General features: G+C 39.0%; 1 non-coding gene across 1 annotated transcript; it reads right to left on the bottom strand.

Moving 5' to 3' along the window:
- Positions 1-696: 696 nt before the first annotated feature.
- Positions 697-804, bottom strand: LOC112719251 (small nucleolar RNA R71). Its single transcript, XR_003161560.1, has one exon. It is a non-coding gene; the product is annotated as a small nucleolar RNA R71 (small nucleolar RNA).
- Between the last annotated feature and the right edge of the window lie 18,821 nt (positions 805-19,625).

Raw genomic sequence — 19,625 nt, 5'->3', positions numbered from 1 at the left:
ATTTTCAATCAAATCTCTTTGATTTCTAATTTCAAAATATTTTTCAAAAATCACTTTACTTCTTTCCCACTTTCATTTTCGAAAATTAAGTAATGTTTTTCAAAAATGTTTTCAAAATTTTTACTTAATTTTCGAAAATCACTTCCCTTGCATATGAGCAGGAGCAAAGACAAAGGCATTCTTGTTGAGGCTGATCTTGAACCTGAAAGGACCTTGAAGAGAAAGCTAAGAGAAGCCAAAGCACAACTCTCTTTAGAGGACTTAACCGAATTCTTCAAAGAAGAAGAACATATGGCAGCCGAAAACAACAACAATGCCAACAATGCAAGGAAGGTGCTGGGTGACTTTACTGCACCTACTCCCGACTTCTATGGGAGAAGCATCTCTATCCCTGCCATTGGAGCAAACAAATTTGAGCTTAAGCCTCAATTAGTTTCTCTAATGCAACAGAATTGCAAGTTCCATGGACTTCCACTGGAAGATCCTCATCAGTTTTTAGCTGAGTTCTTGCAAATCTGTGACACAGTCAAGACTAATGGGGTTGACCCTGAGGTCTACAGACTTATGCTATTCCCTTTTGCTGTAAGAGACAGAGCTAGGGCATGGTTGGACTCACAACCTAAAGAAAGCCTGGACTCTTGGGAAAAGCTAGTCAATGCCTTCTTGGCAAAGTTCTTTCCACCTCAAAAATTGAGTAAGCTTAGAGTGGAAGTCCAAACCTTCAGACAGAAGGAAGGAGAATCCCTCTATGAAGCTTGGGAAAGATACAAACAATTAATCAGAAAGTGTCCTTCTGATATGCTTTCTGAATGAAGCATCATTGGAATTTTCTATGATGGTCTCTCTGAACTGTCCAAGATGTCCTTGGATAGCTCTGCTGGAGGCTCTCTTCATTTGAAGAAGACGCCTACAGAAGCTCAAGAGCTAATTGAAATGGTTGCAAATAACCAATTCATGTACACTTCTGAAAGAAATCCTGTGAACAATGGGATTAGTCAGAAGAAAGGAGTTCTTGAGATTGACACTCTGAATGCCATATTGGCACAGAACAAAATATTGACCCAACAAGTCAATATGATTTCTCAAAGTCTGTCTGGAATGCAAAATGCACCAAGCAGTACTAAGGAAGCTTCATCTGAGGAAGAAGCTTATGATCCTGAGAACCCTTCAATGGAAGAGGTGAATTACATGGGAGAAGCCTATGGAAACACCTATAATCCTTCATGGAGAAATCATCCAAATTTTTCATGGAAGGATCAACAGAGACCTCAACAAGGTTTCAATAACAATAATGGTGGAAGAAACAGGTTTAGCAACAGCAAGCCTTTTCCATCATCTTCTCAGCAACAGACAGAGAGTTCTAAGCAGAATACCTCTGACTTAGCAACCATGGTCTCTGATCTAATCAAAACCACTCAAAGTTTCATGACTGAAACAAGGTCCTCCATTAGAAATTTGGAAGGACAAGTGGGTCAGCTGAGCAAGAAAATTACTGAGCTCCCTCCTAGTACTCTTCCAAGCAATACAGAAGAAAATCCAAAAGGAGAGTGCAAGGCCATCAACATGGCCGAATTTTGGGAGGAAGAAGAGGCAGTGAACGCCACTGAGGAAGGCCTCACTGGGCGTCCACTGGCCTCCAATGAGTTCCCCAATGAGGAACCATGGGAATCTGAGGCTCAAATTGAGACCATAGAGATTCCATTGGACTTACTTCTGCCATTCATGAGCTCTGATGAGTATTCTTCCTCTGAAGAGGATGAGTATGTCACTGAAGAGCAAGTTGCTAAATACCTTGGAGCAATCATGAAGCTAAATGACAAGTTATTTGGAAATGAGACTTGGGAGGATGAACCCCCTTTGCTCACCAAAGAACTGGATGACTTGTCTAGGCAGAAACTGCCTCAAAAGAGACAGGATCCTGGGAAGTTTTCAATACCTTGCAGCATAGGCACCATGACCTTCAAGAAGGCCTTGTGTGACTTAGGGTCAAGTGTAAACCTCATGCCTCTCTCTGTAATGGAGAAGTTAGGGATCTCTGAGGTGCAAGCTGCAAAAATCTCACTAGAGATGGCAGACAATTCAAGAAAACAAGCCCATGGACTTGTAGAGGATGTTCTGGTTAAAGTTGAAGACCATTACATCCCTACTGATTTCATGGTCCTAGAGACTGGGAAGTGCATGGATGAGTCCATCATCCTTGGCAAGCCCTTCCTAGCCACTGCAAAGGCTATGATTGATGTTGATAGAGGAGAGTTGATCATTCAAGTGAATGAAGAATCCCTTGTGTTTAAGGCTCAAGGATATCCCTCTATCATCATGGAGAGGAAGCATGAAGAGCTTCTCTCAAAACAGAGCCAAACAGAGCCCCCACAGTCAAACTCTAAGTTTGGTGTTGGGAGGCCACAACCAAACTCTAAGTTTGGTGTTGAACCCCCACATTCAAACTCTAAGTTTGGTGTTGGGAGGTTCCAACATGGCTCTGAGTATCTGTGAGGCTCCATGAGAGTCCTCTGTCAAGCTACTGACATTAAAGAAGCGCTTATTGGGAGGCAACCCAATGTTATATTTTATCTATTTTATTTTGTTATTTTCTCTTTTTTGTAGGTTAATGATCATGAGAAGTCACAAAATCAATGAAAAAAAGCAAAAACAGAATGAAAAACAGGAAGAAAAATAGCACACCCTGGAGGACGCACCAACTGGCGTTTAAACGCCAGTGAGGTTAGCTGTTGGGCGTTTAACGCCCAGTCTGGCACCATTCTGGGCGTTTAACGCCAGAAAGGGGCACCAGACTGGCGTTAAACGCCAGAAAGGGGCAAGAAGCTGGCGTTAAACGCCAAAAATGGGCACCAGCCCGGCGTTTAACGCCAGAAATGGCTAAAAACGTGATTTTGTTTGCCATTTGGTGCAGGGATGACTTTTCCTTGACACCTCAGGATCTGTGGACCCCACAGGATCTCCACCTACCCTACCACTCTCTCTCTCTTCTTCACCCATTCACCAATCACCTCAACACCTCTTCCCCAAAAACCCTTCACCTATCAAATTCCATCTTTCTCTTCACCACTCACATCCATCCTTCATAAAACCCCACCTACCTCACCATTCAAATTCAAACCACTTTCCCACCCAAACCCACCCTCAAGTGACCGAAACCTACCCTTTCCCTCTCCTATATAAACCCTCCTTCACTCCTTCATTTTCACACCTCCTAAACACCATTTCTCTCCGCTTTGGCCGGACACATAGCCATTCCCTTCTTCCTCTTTTCTTCTTCTTCTACTCTCTTCTTTCTTCTTTTGATCGAGGACGAGCAAACATTTTAAGTTTGGTGTGGTAAAAGCATTGCTTTTTGTTTTTCCATAACCATTTATGGCATCCAAGGCCGGAGAAACCTCTAGAAAGAGGAAAGGGAAGGCAAAGGCTTCCACCTCCGAGTCATGGAAGATAGAAAGATTCATCTCTAGGGTGCATCAAGACCACTTCTATGAAGTTGTGGCCTTGAAGAAGGTGATCCCCGAGGTCCCTTTTTCACTCAAAAAGGGTGAATATCCGGAGATCCGACATGAGATCCGAAGAAGAGGTTGGGAAGTTCTTACCAACCCCATTCAACAAGTCGGAATCTTGATGGTTCAAGAGTTCTATGCCAATGCATGGATCACCAAGAACCATGACCAAAGTGTGAACCCGAATCCAAAGAATTATCTTACTATGGTTCGGGGGAAATACTTGGATTTTAGTCCGGAAAGTGTAAGGTTGGCATTCAATTTGCCTATGATGCAAGGAGATGAACATCCTTACACTAGAAGGGTCAACTTTGATCAAAGGTTGGACCAAGTCCTCACAGTCATATGTGAAGAGGGCGCCCAATGGAAGAGAGATTCAAGAGGGAAGCCGGTTCAATTGAGAAGGCATGACCTCAAACCCGTGGCTAGAGGATGGTTGGAGTTTATCCAACGCTCAATCATTCCCACTAGCAACCGGTCCGAAGTTACCATAGACCGGGCTATCATGATCCATAGCATCATGATTGGAGAAGAAATAGAGGTTCATGAGGTTATAGCCCAAGAACTCTATAAGGTGGCGGACAAGTCCTCTACCTTGGCAAGGTTAGCCTTTCCTCATCTCATTTGTCACCTCTGTTATTCAGTTGGAGTTGACATAGAGGGAGACATCCCCATTGATGAGGACAAGCCCATCACTAAGAAGAGGATGGAGCACACAAGAGACCCCACTCATCATGAGATCCCTGAGATTCCTCAAGGGATGCACTTTCCTCCACAAAACTATTGGGAGCAACTAAACACCTCCCTAGGAGAATTGAGTTCCAACATGGGACAACTAAGGGTAGAGCACCAAGAACACTCCATCATCTTCCATGAAATTAGAGAAGATCAAAGAATCATGAGGGAGGAGCAACAAAGACAAGGAAGAGACATTGAGGAGCTCAAGCACTCCATAGGATCTTCAAGAGGAAGAAAGAGCCGCCATCACTAAGGTGGACCCGTTCTTTGACTTCCTTGTTCTTTATTCTTCTGTTTTTCGAATTTTAGTGCTTATGTTTATCTATGTTTGTGTCTTGTGATCATTAGTGTCTTAGTGTCTATGCCTTAAAGTTATGAATGTCCTATGAATCCATCACCTTTCTTGAATAAAAATGTGCTTAATTGAAAAAGAAAGAATTGCATGAATTTTAAATTTTATAACAGTTTAATTATTTTGATGTGGTGGCAATATTTTTGTTTTCTGAATGTATGCTTAAACAGTGCATATGTATCTTGAATTTGTGGCTCATGAATGTTGGCTCTTGAAAGAATGATGAAAAAGGAGAAATGTTACTTAGGATCTGAAAAATCATTAAAATGATTCTTGAAGCAAGAAAAAGCAATGAAAAAAAAATTTCGAAAAAAAAGAAAAAAAGAGAGAAGGAAAAAGAAAACGAAAAAAAGAGGGAAAAGAAAGAAAAATAAAGTTGTGATCCAAGGCAATAAGAGTGTGCTTAAGAACCCTGGACACCTCTAGTTGGGGACTCTAGCAAAGCTGAGTCACAATCTGAAAAGGTTCACCCAATTATGTGTCTGTGGCATGTATGTATCCGGTGGTAATACTGGAAGACAGAGTGCTTTGGGCCACGGCCAAGACTCAAAAGGTAGCTATGTTCAAGAATCATCATACGTTACTAGGAGAATCATTAACACTATCTGGATTCTGAGTTCCTAAAGAAGCCAATCATTCTGAATTTCAAAGGATAGAGTGAGATGCCAAAACTGTTCAGAGGCAAAAAGCTAAAAGCCCCGCTCATCTAATTGATACTGATCTTCATAGATGTTTTTGGAATTCATTGCATATTCTCTTCTTTTTATCTTATTTGATTTTCAGTTGCTTGAGGACAAGCAACAATTTAAGTTTGGTGTTGTGATGAGCGGATAATTTGTACGCTTTTTGGCATTGTTTTTAGTATGTTTTTAGTATAATCTAGTTAGTTTTTAGTATATTTTTATTAGTTTTTAGTTAAAATTTACTTTTCTGGACTTTACTATGAGTTTGTGTGTTTTTCTGTGATTTCAGGTATTTTCTGGCTGAAATTGAGGGAGCTGAGCAAAAATCTGATTCAGAGACTGAAAAGGACTGCAGATGCTGTTGGATTCTGACCTCCCTGCACTCGAAGTGGATTTTCTGGAGCTACAGAAGCCCAATTGGCGCGCTCTCAACGGCGTTGGAAAGTAGACATCCTGGGCTTTCCAGAAATATATGATAGTCCATACTTTGCCCAAGATTTGATGGCCCAAACCGGCGTTCAAAGTCACCCTTAGAAATCCCAGCGTTAAACGCCGGAACTGGCACCCAAATGGGAGTTAAACGCCCAAACTGGCACTAAAGCTGGCGTTTAACTCCAAGTAGAGTCTCTACACGAAAATGCTTCATTGCTCAGCCCAAGCACACACCAAGTGGGCCCGGAAGTGGATTTTTATGTCATTTACTCATTTCTGTACACCCTAGGCTACTAGTTTTCTATAAGTAGGACATTATACTATTGTATTTTCATCTTGGTTCTTCTGGTTCCCTCTCTGGGGCCGAAACCAATGATCACTCTTGTTCTTATGTATTTTCAACGGTGGAGTTTCTACACACCATAGATTAAGGTGTGGAGCTCTGCTGTACCTCGAGTATTAATGCAATTACTATTGTTCTTCCATTCAATTCCGCTTGTTCTTGTTCTAAGATATCACTTGTTCTTCAACTTGATGAATGTGATGATCCGTGACACTCATCATCATTCTCACCTATGAACGTGTGACTGACAACCACCTCCGTTCTACCTTCGATTGGGTGAATATCTCTTGGATTCCTGATTGCACGATGCATGGTTGATCGCCTGACAACCGAGTGCTCGCCTGTCAACCGAGCCAACCATTCCGTAAGATCAGAGTCTTTGTGGTATAGGCGAGAACCGATGGCAGCATTCAAAAGAATCCGGAAGGTCTAACCTTGTCTGTGGTATTCTGAGTAGGATTCCATGATTGAATGACTGTGATGTGCTTCAAACTCCTAGCAGGCGGGGCGTTAGTGACAGACGCAAAAGAATCGCTGGATTCTATTCCGGCCTAACCGAGAACCGACAGATGATTACCCATGCTGTGACAGAGCATAGGCAACGTTTTCACTGAGAGGATGGGAGGTAGCCATTGACAACGGTGAAACCCTACATAAGCTTGCCATGGAAAGGAGTAAGAAGGATTGGATGAAGACAGTAGGAAAGCAGAGAGACGGAAGGGAAGGCATCTTCATGCGCTTATCTGAAGTTCCTACCAATGAATTACATAAGTATCTCTATCTTTATCTTATTGTTTATTTTCGTTCATCACCATATCCATTTGAGTTTTCCTGACTAAGATTTACAAGATGACCATAGCTTGCTTCATACTAACAATCTCCGTGGGATCGACCCTTACTCGCGTAAGGTTTATTACTTGGATGACCCAGTGCACTTGCTGGTTAGTTGTGCGAAGTTGTGTAATGCCATGGTACTGAGCTACCAGGTTTTTGGGGTTCATGACCGGGGATTATGAGAGTTGTGAAACGTATTGTTCACAATTTCATGCACCAGCTTCACATACACCCTCATAGCTGATGAGCGGATAATTTATACGCTTTTTGGTATTGTTTTTAGGTAGTTTTTAGTAAGTTCAAGCTAATTTTAGGGATGTTTTTATTAGTTTTTATGTTAAATTCACATTTCTGGACTTTACTATGAGTTTGTGTGTTTTTTTCTGATTTCAGATAATTTCTGGCTGAAATTGAGGGACTTGAGCAAAACTCTGAAAAAGGCTGACAAAAGGACTGCTGATGCTGTTGGAATCTGACCTCCCTGCACTCGAAATAGATTTTCTGGAGCTACAGAACTCCAATTGGCGCGCTCTTAAAGGCGTTAGAAAGTAGACATCTAGAGCTTTCCAGCAATATATAATAGTCCATACTTTATTCGGAAATTGACGACGTAACTTGGCGTTGAACGCCACGTACATGCTGCTGTCTGGAGTTAAACGCCAGAAAAACGTCATGATCCGGAGTTGAACGCCCAAAACACGTTATAACTTGGAGTTCAACTCCAAGAAAAGCCTCAGCTCGTGGATAGATCAAGCTCAGCCCAAGCATACACCAAGTGGGCCCCGAAAGTGAATTTATGCATCAAATACTTACTCATGTAAACCGTAGTAGCTAGTCTAGTATAAATAGGATAATTTACTATTGTATTAGACATATTTGGTCTCAGTTTTGTATTATTCTTCATCTTAGGAGGCTATTGATCACATTCAGGGGGCTGGCCAATCGGCCATCCCTGAACCTTTTACTTATGTATTTTCAACAGTGGAGTTTCTGCACACCATAGATTAAGGGTGTGGAGCTCTGCTGTACCTCAAGTTTCAATACAATTATTATTACTTTCTATTCAATTCTCTTTTATTCTTATTCCAAGATATACGTTGCACTTCAACTTGATGAATGTGATGATCCGTGACACTCATCATCATTCTCACCTATGAACGCGCGTGATTGACAACCACTTCCGTTCTACTCTAGGCCGGGCGCATATCTCTTAGATTCCCCAACAGAATATTCGTGGTATAAGTTAGATAGATGGCGGCATTCATGAGGATCCGGAAAGTCTAAACCTTGTCTATGGTATTCCGAGTAGGATTCTGGGATTGAATGACTGTAACGAGCTTCAAACTCCTGAAGGCTGGGCGTGATGACAAGCGCAAAAGAATCAAGGGATTCTATTCCAACCTGATTGAGAACCGACAAATGATTAGCCGTGCTGTGACAGAGCATAGGAACATTTTCACTGAGAGGATGGGATGTAGCCAATGACAACGGTGATGCCCTACATACAGCTTGCCATGGAAAGGAGTAGGAAGGATTGGATGAATGTAATAAGAAAATAGAGATACGAGAGGAGCACAGCATCTTCACACACTTATCTGAAATTCCCACTATTGCTTTACGTAAGTATTTCTATCCCTTTTATTTTCTATTTATTCCATTAATCAAATTTAAACCAATAATCTACCTAACTGAGATTTACAAGGTGACCATAGCTTGCTTCATACCAACAATCTCTGTGGGATCGACCCTTACTCACGTAAGGTATTACTTGGATGACCCAGTACACTTGCTGGTTAAGTTGAACGGAGTTGTGATCACATATGCCAAAGAGCCATTAAATAAATCTCATGCAAATACAAAGAGGGAAATCACAATTTCGTCCATCTATAGCCTTCACCATCTTCGCAAACTGATCCTCACTCATGGCATCATCAAGCTCCAAGAGGCAAAAAAGGAAGGGACTCATAGAGCATCCTCCTTTTGATGAAGTGCGATTTAGAACCTTCTATCATGCACTTCAGTGTGGGTGGATGACTGAGAAGGAAATCATTTATGAACTAGGCTTTCAAGTCACAAAAGCCGAGTGCCCAGAAATCTTAGAGAAGGTGGAACAACGCCGATGGGAGCTCCTCACCGACCCTGTCACAAGGGTGAATACCACTCTAGTAAGAGAATTCTATGCAAATGCAGTTACGCAAGACAAGAAGGATGACTCATACACAAGTTTTGTGAGAGGGATTGTGGTAGACTTTAGCCCCATGACTATCTTGAGAGTGTTAAAATTGAGAAGCATACCCTTTGAAGAGGAGAGCTATCACTCGAGAATGGACCAAAACCCCAATTATGACCAGATTCTACAAGATATATGTGTGCAAGGAGCAGATTGGGAGAGAGGTCCCAAGGGGAAGCCGAAATTTATAAAAAGAGGAGATCTTCCCCCTGAGGCTAAAGGATGGTTTGAAATTGTAAGGAGATCCATTCTCCCAGCTGGAAATAACTCGGAAGTGAACCTCAAGAGAGCAACGATGGTTCAATGTATAATGAAGGGAGGAGAGATCAAGGTTCATGAACTCATAGCTCAAGGCATTCGGAAGCTCGCCGAGAAGAGTGACTCTGGAGGAAAGTTGGGTTATCCTAGCACTATCTTCCGCCTTTGCAAACTGGCCAGGGTGATATTCGAAGATGAAAACCCTGAGTGGATAAAGGTTGGTCTTCCACTCACTTATCGCCGGATGCACGCTGCTGCAACTCCATTACCTCCACGAAGGGTACGAAAGAGGCCAGCTCATCAAGCTAAAGAAGAACAACATCCACAAGAGCAAGTTTCAGCCACCCTAAGCATGCACCAACTGCAAGAGGCTATTGACACCTTATCTAGGCAATGCATGGAAAATCAAGAGGCACAAAGGGAGCTCCAAATACAATCAAGGGATCGCCATAAAGAGTCACTTTCTAGATGGATGAATCAACAAGGGGAATGGCAAAAACAATTGATGGATCAGCAATTGGAACAAGGAAGACAATGGAGTGAATCCTTCCACAACCTGAATCAGAAACACGATCAACAACAAGAAGCCATCCAAAGGCTAATCAACATCCAAGCACATCAAGGAGCACACATTCATGAGATGCATAGGAAACAAAGAGAACAAGCAGATCTTTTCGATGAATATAGAACATTCTCGGAAGGAGTCTACATGAGTGAGACTGGATACCATGTGAATACCCAAGCCATGCTTGGATATCTAGTCGAACAATTGCCTAATTTGCATCCAAGAATCACAAAATATGAGGATGTAAAGGATGAATTAGCACGAGTGGAGCGAGAAAGGGTTGAACAAAGTCATAAATCGGTAAGGAAGGCACTAAAGAATTGGAAATTAGCTAGAGCAAATCGGATGAGAGGAAGCACAACTGGACAAAGCGAATCTAAAAATGGCAAGGGAACAGAAGAGAATGAGCATACCAACAAGTGAAAGGTGGTGAAGTTCCCTCTTAGTTTACCTTCTTTTTCAAAGCTTTAAATAAGGAAAATCATGTATGAAATAGAACATGCTTCCATGGTAGTTTAGAATTTTCAATTATGCATTTAAGTTTCATTGCTTAGGTCTAGGTTATTGAGCTTAATGTCTTGAATGCTCACTTCCATCTTCCTTACTTGTTTGTTTGTCTCTCTAAGTTTATCTAAAAGAAAATGTTATGGAAAGAACAAGAGTGGAGTCATTTTGTGAAGTGCATTCTGAATGTTTGTGGTAGGATGATTAGTAAGCTAAGTTGGTTCACCAAGAAAGGAAAGAAAGCAACTATCCATCCTAAGTCCTATGTTTGAGACACATTCTTTGGGGCTAGCTAAACAATAAGATCCCAACAAGAAAAGAAAATGAGTAATACAAGTGAAAATAAGAAAGGGAACACAATAAGAAACAATGCTAGGCACCAAGGGTTTCAAAATTGAGGCAAGTGTCTGTGGTGTTTATGTACAAGGGATATACTTGGATGAATAAGCTCTTAGGGGTGCCTTATCACTTGGTAACTTAAATTAACTAATCCAGGATTATCAGTTGAAAGTCCACTATCAAGAGTAACTCTTGTTACGGAGCACTTAGTAACCCAAAGAGGTGCTGGAAACCAAGGTCTCAAGAAAGAAGAATAACAAACCATGTGCCTGTGGTGTGTATGTATGAGGGAAAGAGACTTGAGGGAGTAAGTCCTTAGGGGTGTCTTAACACCTAGCACCTTAAAACCAACTGGTTTGGGAGTGTTGGCTGAAAGCTTATCATAAAGAGTCGCCCTCTTACAAAGCACCTAGCAAAAAGAAAAAATGAACTTTGAAAAAAAAAAGAGAAGGATCAACAAGAAAGAAGCCTCAAGGGATGCAATCAAGAGAGTGACTAGGGATTTGATAAAGGCTTGAAACCTAAAAGGAAAGAACCTAAGTTGCTATGCATGAAACTCCATGAAACAGGAATGCTATTTCCATTTTATCTTCTTGTTCTTTCATTTCATTTTTCTTATGTTTCAGTACTTGCTTAAGGACAAGCAAGCTTTAAGTTTGGTGTTGTGATGCCAGGGCATCTAGGCTAATTTCACTGACCTTTTCTTTACTGTTTTAGGGTAGTTTCATGCATTTTCCTAGTGAATAAGGCAAGTTTTGGGTGAAAATACACTTACACCTTCATTTAAGCAACTATTGTGAATTTTGTATAATTTCATGAGATTTTTGCCAGAATTGCATGATAATTTGATGATGCATAATCTCATGACTTTGGCTAGAGCTTTGATGCACTTTAATTGCTTGATTTCAGGACAAATGAAGCATGGAAGAACCACGTTAGCATTCACGTTAACTTAGTTAACGTGACTACTAACATGGGATGGCAAAGAGCTTGCAACGTTAATGAGAAAAGCGATCACCAATAACGCCTGCGAAGCCATTCATAGCTTACTTTAAGAGCCACGTTAACTAAGTTAACGTGGTACTTAACGTAGAGACTTAAGGCAATTTGAGCGTTAGTGACAAAGGTGAGTGTCACTAACGCTCTCAAAGGTGATAGATACCCACGTTAAGAGCTACGTTAGCCAAGCTAACGTGAGATCTAACATAGGGGCAAAGAGGCAAGCAACGTTAATGGGAAAAGTGACTCCCATTAACGTTTGCAAAAAGGGGCACAAGCCAACGTTAATGGGAAAAGTGAATCCCATTAACGTTGGCCAAGGATTGAGTAAGAAACGTTAGTATTCACGTTAAGAATACTAACGTTGGAATTAACGTGGGTATATAAGGGTAGAACGTTAGTGGAAAAAGTGAATGCCACTAACGTTCTCGCACCCAAAATGATACTCAATGTTAATCTCACTAAATGCCCATGCCTAATTCATATTTCTCTGCAAGCTGGGCCCACTAAAGATGAGAATTGCTTCAACTCAAGGTCCAGAGCCCACATCCAAGACTTGAAGAACTCACTAGAAGATCATGAGGAGTAGTATATATAGGAGTAGTTTTGAACTAGAGAGGAGCTTAGCACTTTTGGGAACTACTCTCTGCATATTTACTTTTCTGTACTTCTAGCATGGATTCTTCTTTTCTGCCATTTTTCATTTCTAGAGCTATGAACAACTAAACCCCTTTCATTGGGTTAGGGAGCTCTGTTGTAATTTGATGGATCAATTATAGTTTTCATTCTTCTTCTTCTTTCTTTTCTCTTGATCTTACTAGAAAGCTTTCGATCTTGATTCAATTGGTTAGTTGTCTTGGAAAAGAAACTCTCCATAATTGGATCTCCTTTGAACCTTGGAAAAGGGATGAGGAAATCATGCTAGAAATGCTTTCTCATGTTGGACCAAATTGGGGTTTGGATGGATATTGTGACATTTAATCCTCCCAATACTTTGATTTGGAAATACATGTGGTATAATCAGTGACCACACTTTCATCTCTTCCCATGAGCAATTAAATCAAGGAATTGGGTAATTGTTCAAGCTTAGAGAGATTGGATTGCCAAGGAATTGGGATTCAATCACTTAAGATTGCCAAGGAGATTAATGAATGCATTGATTGAGGAAGAGATGAGAATGAACTTGATCCGGAGAATGCAACATCTCCTAAACCCAATGATCTCCCCATTTCTGATCTTACCCATTCTATTTACTTTCTTTCATTTAATTTCCTGCTTATTACCCCAACTCCCAAGTTAAGATTCTGCACTTTAATTTCTGTTATTTACTTTCTAGTCATTTAAATTTCTGCATCTCAATCTTAATTCTATTTAGTTCAACTAGCATATTCTTCTAACTAAAGTTGCTTGACCAATCAATCCCTGTGGGATTCGACCTCACTCTATTGTGAGTTTTACTTGACGACAATTCGGTATACTTGCCGAAGGGAAATTTGTTGAGAGACAAGTTTTCATGCATCATAATGCCATCTTCCAACGTTAGTGACAAAAGTGAGTGTCACTAACGTTGGCTCTTTGATCTCAACTCCATGTTAACTTTCACGTTAATGGTCTTAACATGAAAGTTAACGTAGGCAATGCTAGTTGGTCCAACGTTAGTGACAAAAGTGAGTGTCACTAACGTTGGCTTTTGTTTTCCTCTTCCACGTTAGAGTTCACGTTAACTAAGTTAACGTGACTCTTAACATGGATCATTGCCAAGTTCTCCAACGTTAGTGGTGTTCACTTTTACCACTAACGTTGGAGGAAAACGTTATTGGTGTTCACGTTTTCTCTTAACGTTGGAGTTCCCTTTTGCTTCTACATTAACTACCATGTTAACTTAGTTAACGTGGCAAGTAACATGAGCTATGGATGGCTTCACAGGCGTTATTGGTGATCACTTTTTCATTAACGTTGTAAGCTTTTTACCATTCCACGTTAGTGTTCACGTTAACTAGATTAATGTAAATACTAACGTGGTTCTTCCTTGCTTCCTTTGCCCTGAAATCAAGCAGTTAAAGTGTATCAAAGCTCTAGCCAAAGTCATGAGATTATGCATCACCAATTTATCATGAAATTCTAGCAAAATTCTCATGAAATCATTCAAAGTTCACACTAGTTGCTTGAATCAAGATGTGAGTGTATTTTCATCCAAAACTTGTCTTATTCACTAAGAAAATGTATGAAACTACCCTAAAACAGTAAAGAAAAGGTCAGTGAAACTGGCCTAGATGCCCTGGCATCAATTATCCTAATGGTGGCTGGAAATATCAACAAGGAATAATGGGATCTGAGCAATCAAATGAAATGGAATACCTCCCACAGCCACAAAATAACTCATATTGTTATGACAACTACCCAAATTGTGGCTGTGGAAGGGATTTTAATGCTCCATCTCCATTCATCAAGAGTTATTATCCCTAAATTGTCAACCTATGCACCTCCACAAATTCATAAAAAATCTCTTCTAGTACTTGTAATAGGGGAGCTCTCCCAAAGATATCTCTCAATTGCCTAAATCAGAGATTTCTTCAGGAAAAATATGAGAGAAGTGGTAGAAGATATGGAAGCCTCAATAAGGAATCAAGAAAAGAAAAATGAGACAATTAGCACAATATTTTGTTGATGAACCAACCAATGTCTTCCCTTGGCCAGGGGAAGAAAATTATGCCACTAGCTTAAGGAGTGGAGTAGTGCTTAATGTGGGTGAAAATGAGGAATTAGAAGAGCAAGAAAAAAAGGCCCTTGTACCAAGTGAGATTCGAATGAAGAAGGAGGTTGTGGAAGCATATGAGCCTAGAATCTCATATCCTCAGAGGCTACTAGATGTGACAAGTACAAAGTTCCTCTCAAACGCACCAATGCAAGACCTTACAAAAGAAAGGGAGAAAATCAATCAAGAGAATGAATCAGATGATTGCATGGTAACTGATTTCATTAAACCATCACTCCAAGAAGTTCTTGATTAAGGAAACACTCCAAACATCACACAACACCCAAGTCTTGAAATTAAATAAGTGAAGGCAATCAAGAAAAGCACTAAAAAGAGGATTGTGACAAAAAAATAAAGGACCATATCTATGAAGAAGAAAAGGTCAACAACAAGCAATCCCACCTCTAACCCAACAAGTAAAGTGAGTCAAGCCAGCAACAAAAGGAAGCTTGTTGGGAGGTAATCAAAACAGGGGACTTCAAATTTCTCCTCTTCTCTCTTGAGGTCATTTCTATTAACTAACTGGAAGAAGAGGAAGAAATTCATGAATAACATGTCAAGCAAATGACATTAAAAAAGGGCTTGTTAGGAGGCAACCTAACCGTTGGTAACTTTTTTCCTTCCTTGCTTAGTTTATTTTCAATAATTTGGCATGAGATTGCATGAAATAAGTTTGGTGTTGCTATGCAACAATTTGATTTTCAATCTTCATTGGGTACTTGCATCAATTTCAAATGAAAGTGTCACACTATGTTTGGTATTGCCACTTATTTTTCATACTGTGTACCATGCACACACCACTTATTAATGCAATTACATGGTCTCTGTTTTTCTTTCTTGTGCCTTTATTATTTTTAACTTTGCTTGTTTAAACACATGCATTACTCACATTTCATTGTTTTAAGACATTCATGACTTATCATAAATCCTATCACCATTGTTTTATTTGTTGCTTGAGGACAAGCAATCATTCTAAGTTTGGTGTGAGAGGGGAAGAATAGGAGGAAAATGACAACAAAAATGAGCTACAAGGTGGTAAAATTCCTTTTTCTCTCATTTATTCCCTGTACATTCAATTGTATGATTATCTTCCACCTTTTTATGCATGTGTGTTATTCCTTGTAAATAAGTATAGTTTGATTGTTGAATTGTAACATATTGCTGTAATATCATAATTACCATCTTAAAATTTGTGACTTCAAAAAAATTAAGTGTCATAAACATAAACAGACAAGGTAACTAAAGAAGAAGCTAGCATGAGCATATGAGTAATGGAAAGCTAGCATGACTATTGTTGCTTGATGGAGGATAAATGTCGGTCTAGAATTTCTCAAAAGAATTTCGTTGCAAGCATAGTCCAAACCAACAATTTATCCACTAATCAAAGTTTAAAAAGGTTGTCACAATACAAATCAAAAGAACCGGGAGTATTAATCTCGGGTCGTTCTCCCTAGGAATTGCAATGAAGTGCTCAATTATTGGCTATGAAGATTTCTTTTAGGGTTTTTGTAATGAGAGATGAGAAATGTAAATAACAAGAAAGTAAATGGAAAATCAACTAATAAAGGAAAGAAAATTCAAATGGTGAAAAGGTCTTGGCAAGGGTTGATGGTTAAGGATCTTTATCCTTGTTACCAACCACAATATGATAATTGCAAGGATCAATCCCATTTTGTCATCCTCTAACAATTGAAGGAAAGTCACATGAGCTTCATTAATCCAAACCCATGAGTTCTAGCCACTCACTAATTGAATTAGTGAAAGCTAGTGTCAATGGAAACCAATTATCAATCACTTGGACATTAGTAACTCAAGATCACCCAAGTAACCAACCTAAGCCAAGAAGACGAAAATCTAAGTCATAACTAAAAGAAACATTCTATCAAACACCTAGAATGCAATAAAAGCAAACATCATAAAATGTGAGAAATAGTGAAAGCTATAATTAACATAAGCAAGAAATCAATAGTAGCAACTAAGGTAAACATTAAAAGACACGAAAATATAAAATTGCATTAAAAGAAAATTGAGATTAGCAAAAGAGTACATGAACCAAAATTAACAAAATAGGAAAATTAACAAGAAGAGTAGATAAACTCAAGTGCTAGAACACATAAAAGTAAAGGAAAACTAAATTGAAGCAAGAATAAAATCTAGATCTAAGAAGAAAATAAGAACCCTAAAACCTAGAGAGAGGAGAGAGCCTCTCTCTCTAGAATTCTATATCTATATAAAACTAATGTGTGTGTATAAATTGTCTCCCCTTCCTTCTTCACTCTCCAGCCTCTAATCTGCATAATGAGCTTGAAACTAGGCCAAAAACTAGCTCAGAAATCGCCTCCAGCATTTTCACTTTAGTGAGGTAAGTGCCGCTTGTCACGCGTACACATCAGCTACACATACGTGTCGCTGGATAATGCACTGGCCACGCGTACGTGTCAGTCATGCGTACGCCTCATCTGGACATTGTACTTGGTCACGCGCATATGTCAGTCACGCGTACACGTCTAGGCTAGCTTCTCAAATCCTCAATTTCTTGTGTTCTTTCTTCTTTTGCATTCTCCTTTTCCATCCTCTATGCCATTCCTGCCCTATAAACCCTGAAATCACTTAACAAACACATCACGGCATTGAATGGTAATAAAAGATTATTAAAAATTAGCAATTTTAAAGCCTAGGAAGCATGTTTTCATTCTTAAGTACAAGTTAGGAAGGAATATAAAAAAACATTCAATTTACATGAATAAGTGTGAGAATAGTTGACAAAATCCACTCAATTCAATCCAAAATATACCATAAAATTGTGGTTTATCATTGCTCGATTGTATTTGAATTTTTTTATTGAAGTTTTCATCTAGGACATTTTATGAAATTTTTGAAATCTTGAAAACCTTGAAAATAGAATGCAATTAAAATAAGTAAAAACAAAAGGGAAAGAATGAGAAAGCTGAAGGCTCTGAGTACCAATGACAATTAGTCAAGTACTTGTGGTGTTTATGTATCAAGCAAAAAATTTGAAAACAAAATACTTAGAGTCAAGGCTAGGCTCAAGTGGAAAGCACTCCCTCAAAGCTCAAGGCTCTAAGCATCAATTATTAGAGATTAAAGAAAAGAAACAAATAAGCTTAGAGAATGCTCTAATTAAATGCTTGTGGTGCTTATGTATCAAGTGGTAATACTTGAAAATAAAGCATTTATAGTCAAAGGTTTCAACAAATGGTGCAAAGCACCCAAGAAGCTAAGCTAAGAAGGAAATGAAAAGCTTGTTTCAAGGAAAGAATATAGAGAAAAGATTTCATAAAGTGAGCTAGATAGAAACATCAATCATTTGAATTTCTTTTGTGATTGTTGCATGCATAGTAACTAGCCAACCATGAACATTTAAATTGCTACTCTTCTCACCTTAGATTGCCAAAATCTATTGGATGATTCTTTATTTGCTTGAGGACAAGCAAAGTTTAAGTTTGGTGTTGTGATGCATGGGCATCATGTTGTATTTTTCTATGCTTTTTCATATAAAAAATTAGTTCATAATGTTTAATTATTGAGTATTTTTGTGTTTAAGTCATATAGTGCTTTCATCTCCTTGATTTGATTAATTTTGTAGAAAATGGTAGAAAAAGAAGCAAAAAGCACAAAACAAGCTGAAGAGAAGAAATGAGAAGTTTGGACACACTTTGGAACCTCATGAAGCATGCAAATAAATGTGTGAGGTATTCATATAATAAGTCAAAGAAAGCATGCATTTGATATATTGAGTAATGAATCCATAAAGGCAAGCATGAATAGAATAAGCAATAAAGAAAGGAAGGCGATAGAACTGGCGCTTAGAAATCCAGCGCCTAGCATGAAGCAAAGGCAACGCTGGAATTGAAGTTGAGTAACACAACGCCCATGCAAAGAACCGTGGAGTTGAGTATGGCATTGAGAATACTCAGCGCCCATCCAAAGCACCCCTGGCATTGAGTATGGCATTGAGAATGAAGTTAAGTAACTCAGCGCTTGATGGGGGAAAAATCATCGATTAAGATTTTCTCAATAAAATCGTGTTGCAGGTATAGCTCTAAACTGACAATTCAACCTCAATCAAATTTAATATGTTTGTCACTTAAGCAAACCCAATAAAATTAACCGAATTATTAAACCTCAGGTCGTCTCTCAAAGAATTGCAGGAAAGTGTTTTTACTATTGGTTATGGAAAACTATCTTTTTGGATTTCTGAAATAAGAAACAAGAAAATAAAATGACAAGAAAATAAATCAATAACTAAGAAAACTCTTAACTAGGATTGAGAATTAGAAGTCATGTCCTTGTTATCGTCATCAATTGTGATGGTAATTGTATTTTGCTTTCACTTAGTTAACCCTCTACAATAAAGGTAAGTTAAGTGAGCAAAATCAACTTAGGTTCACAAGTCCTAATCAAAGACTAGATTTAGTGAAGCCTAAGCCAATAAGCTATTTTCAATTACCCTTCAACAAGAGAATTTGATAACTCTATAGTCTCCACTAACCAATCCAAGTCAAGAATATAAAAAGCTAATTTAAAACCCAACCAAGCATTTCATCAAACACTTGGAAGGCACAAAATAAAAGCATAGAAAAGCAATAAGAGAATATAAAATCTAAAATCAACAATTGCAAGAGGAAACAATAACAATAAATTGAAGAAAGAAGCAATAAACATGAAATACCTTAACTTGCATTAATAAGAAATTGAATCTAACATGGAATTCATAAACCAAATTGGGGAAATAAGAAAATCAATAAGAGAAATAAATAAACCAAAATACTAGAACAATTAAAGTAGAAGAAATCTAAATTAAAGCAAGGTAGAATTCTGAAATTGGGAAGAAATAAACCTAAAAACCTAAAATCTAGAGAGAGGAGAGAGCCCCCCTCTCTCTAGAAAACTACATCTCAAACCTAATTTGTCTGAATGAAAGTGTGAATGAATGATTCTCCCACTCTGCATCCTCTAATCTATGTTTTTGGGCTTGGAATTGGGCCAAAAATAGTCCAGAAATCGCCTCCAGCATTTTCTGATATGTGCAACACGTGGCTCTGTTACACGTACGCGTCGAGCAC

Source organism: Arachis hypogaea, chromosome 10, assembly GCF_003086295.3.
Source record: "Arachis hypogaea cultivar Tifrunner chromosome 10, arahy.Tifrunner.gnm2.J5K5, whole genome shotgun sequence".
Lineage (NCBI taxonomy): Eukaryota > Viridiplantae > Streptophyta > Magnoliopsida > Fabales > Fabaceae > Arachis > Arachis hypogaea.
This window is presented reverse-complemented; position numbering and strand designations above follow the sequence as displayed.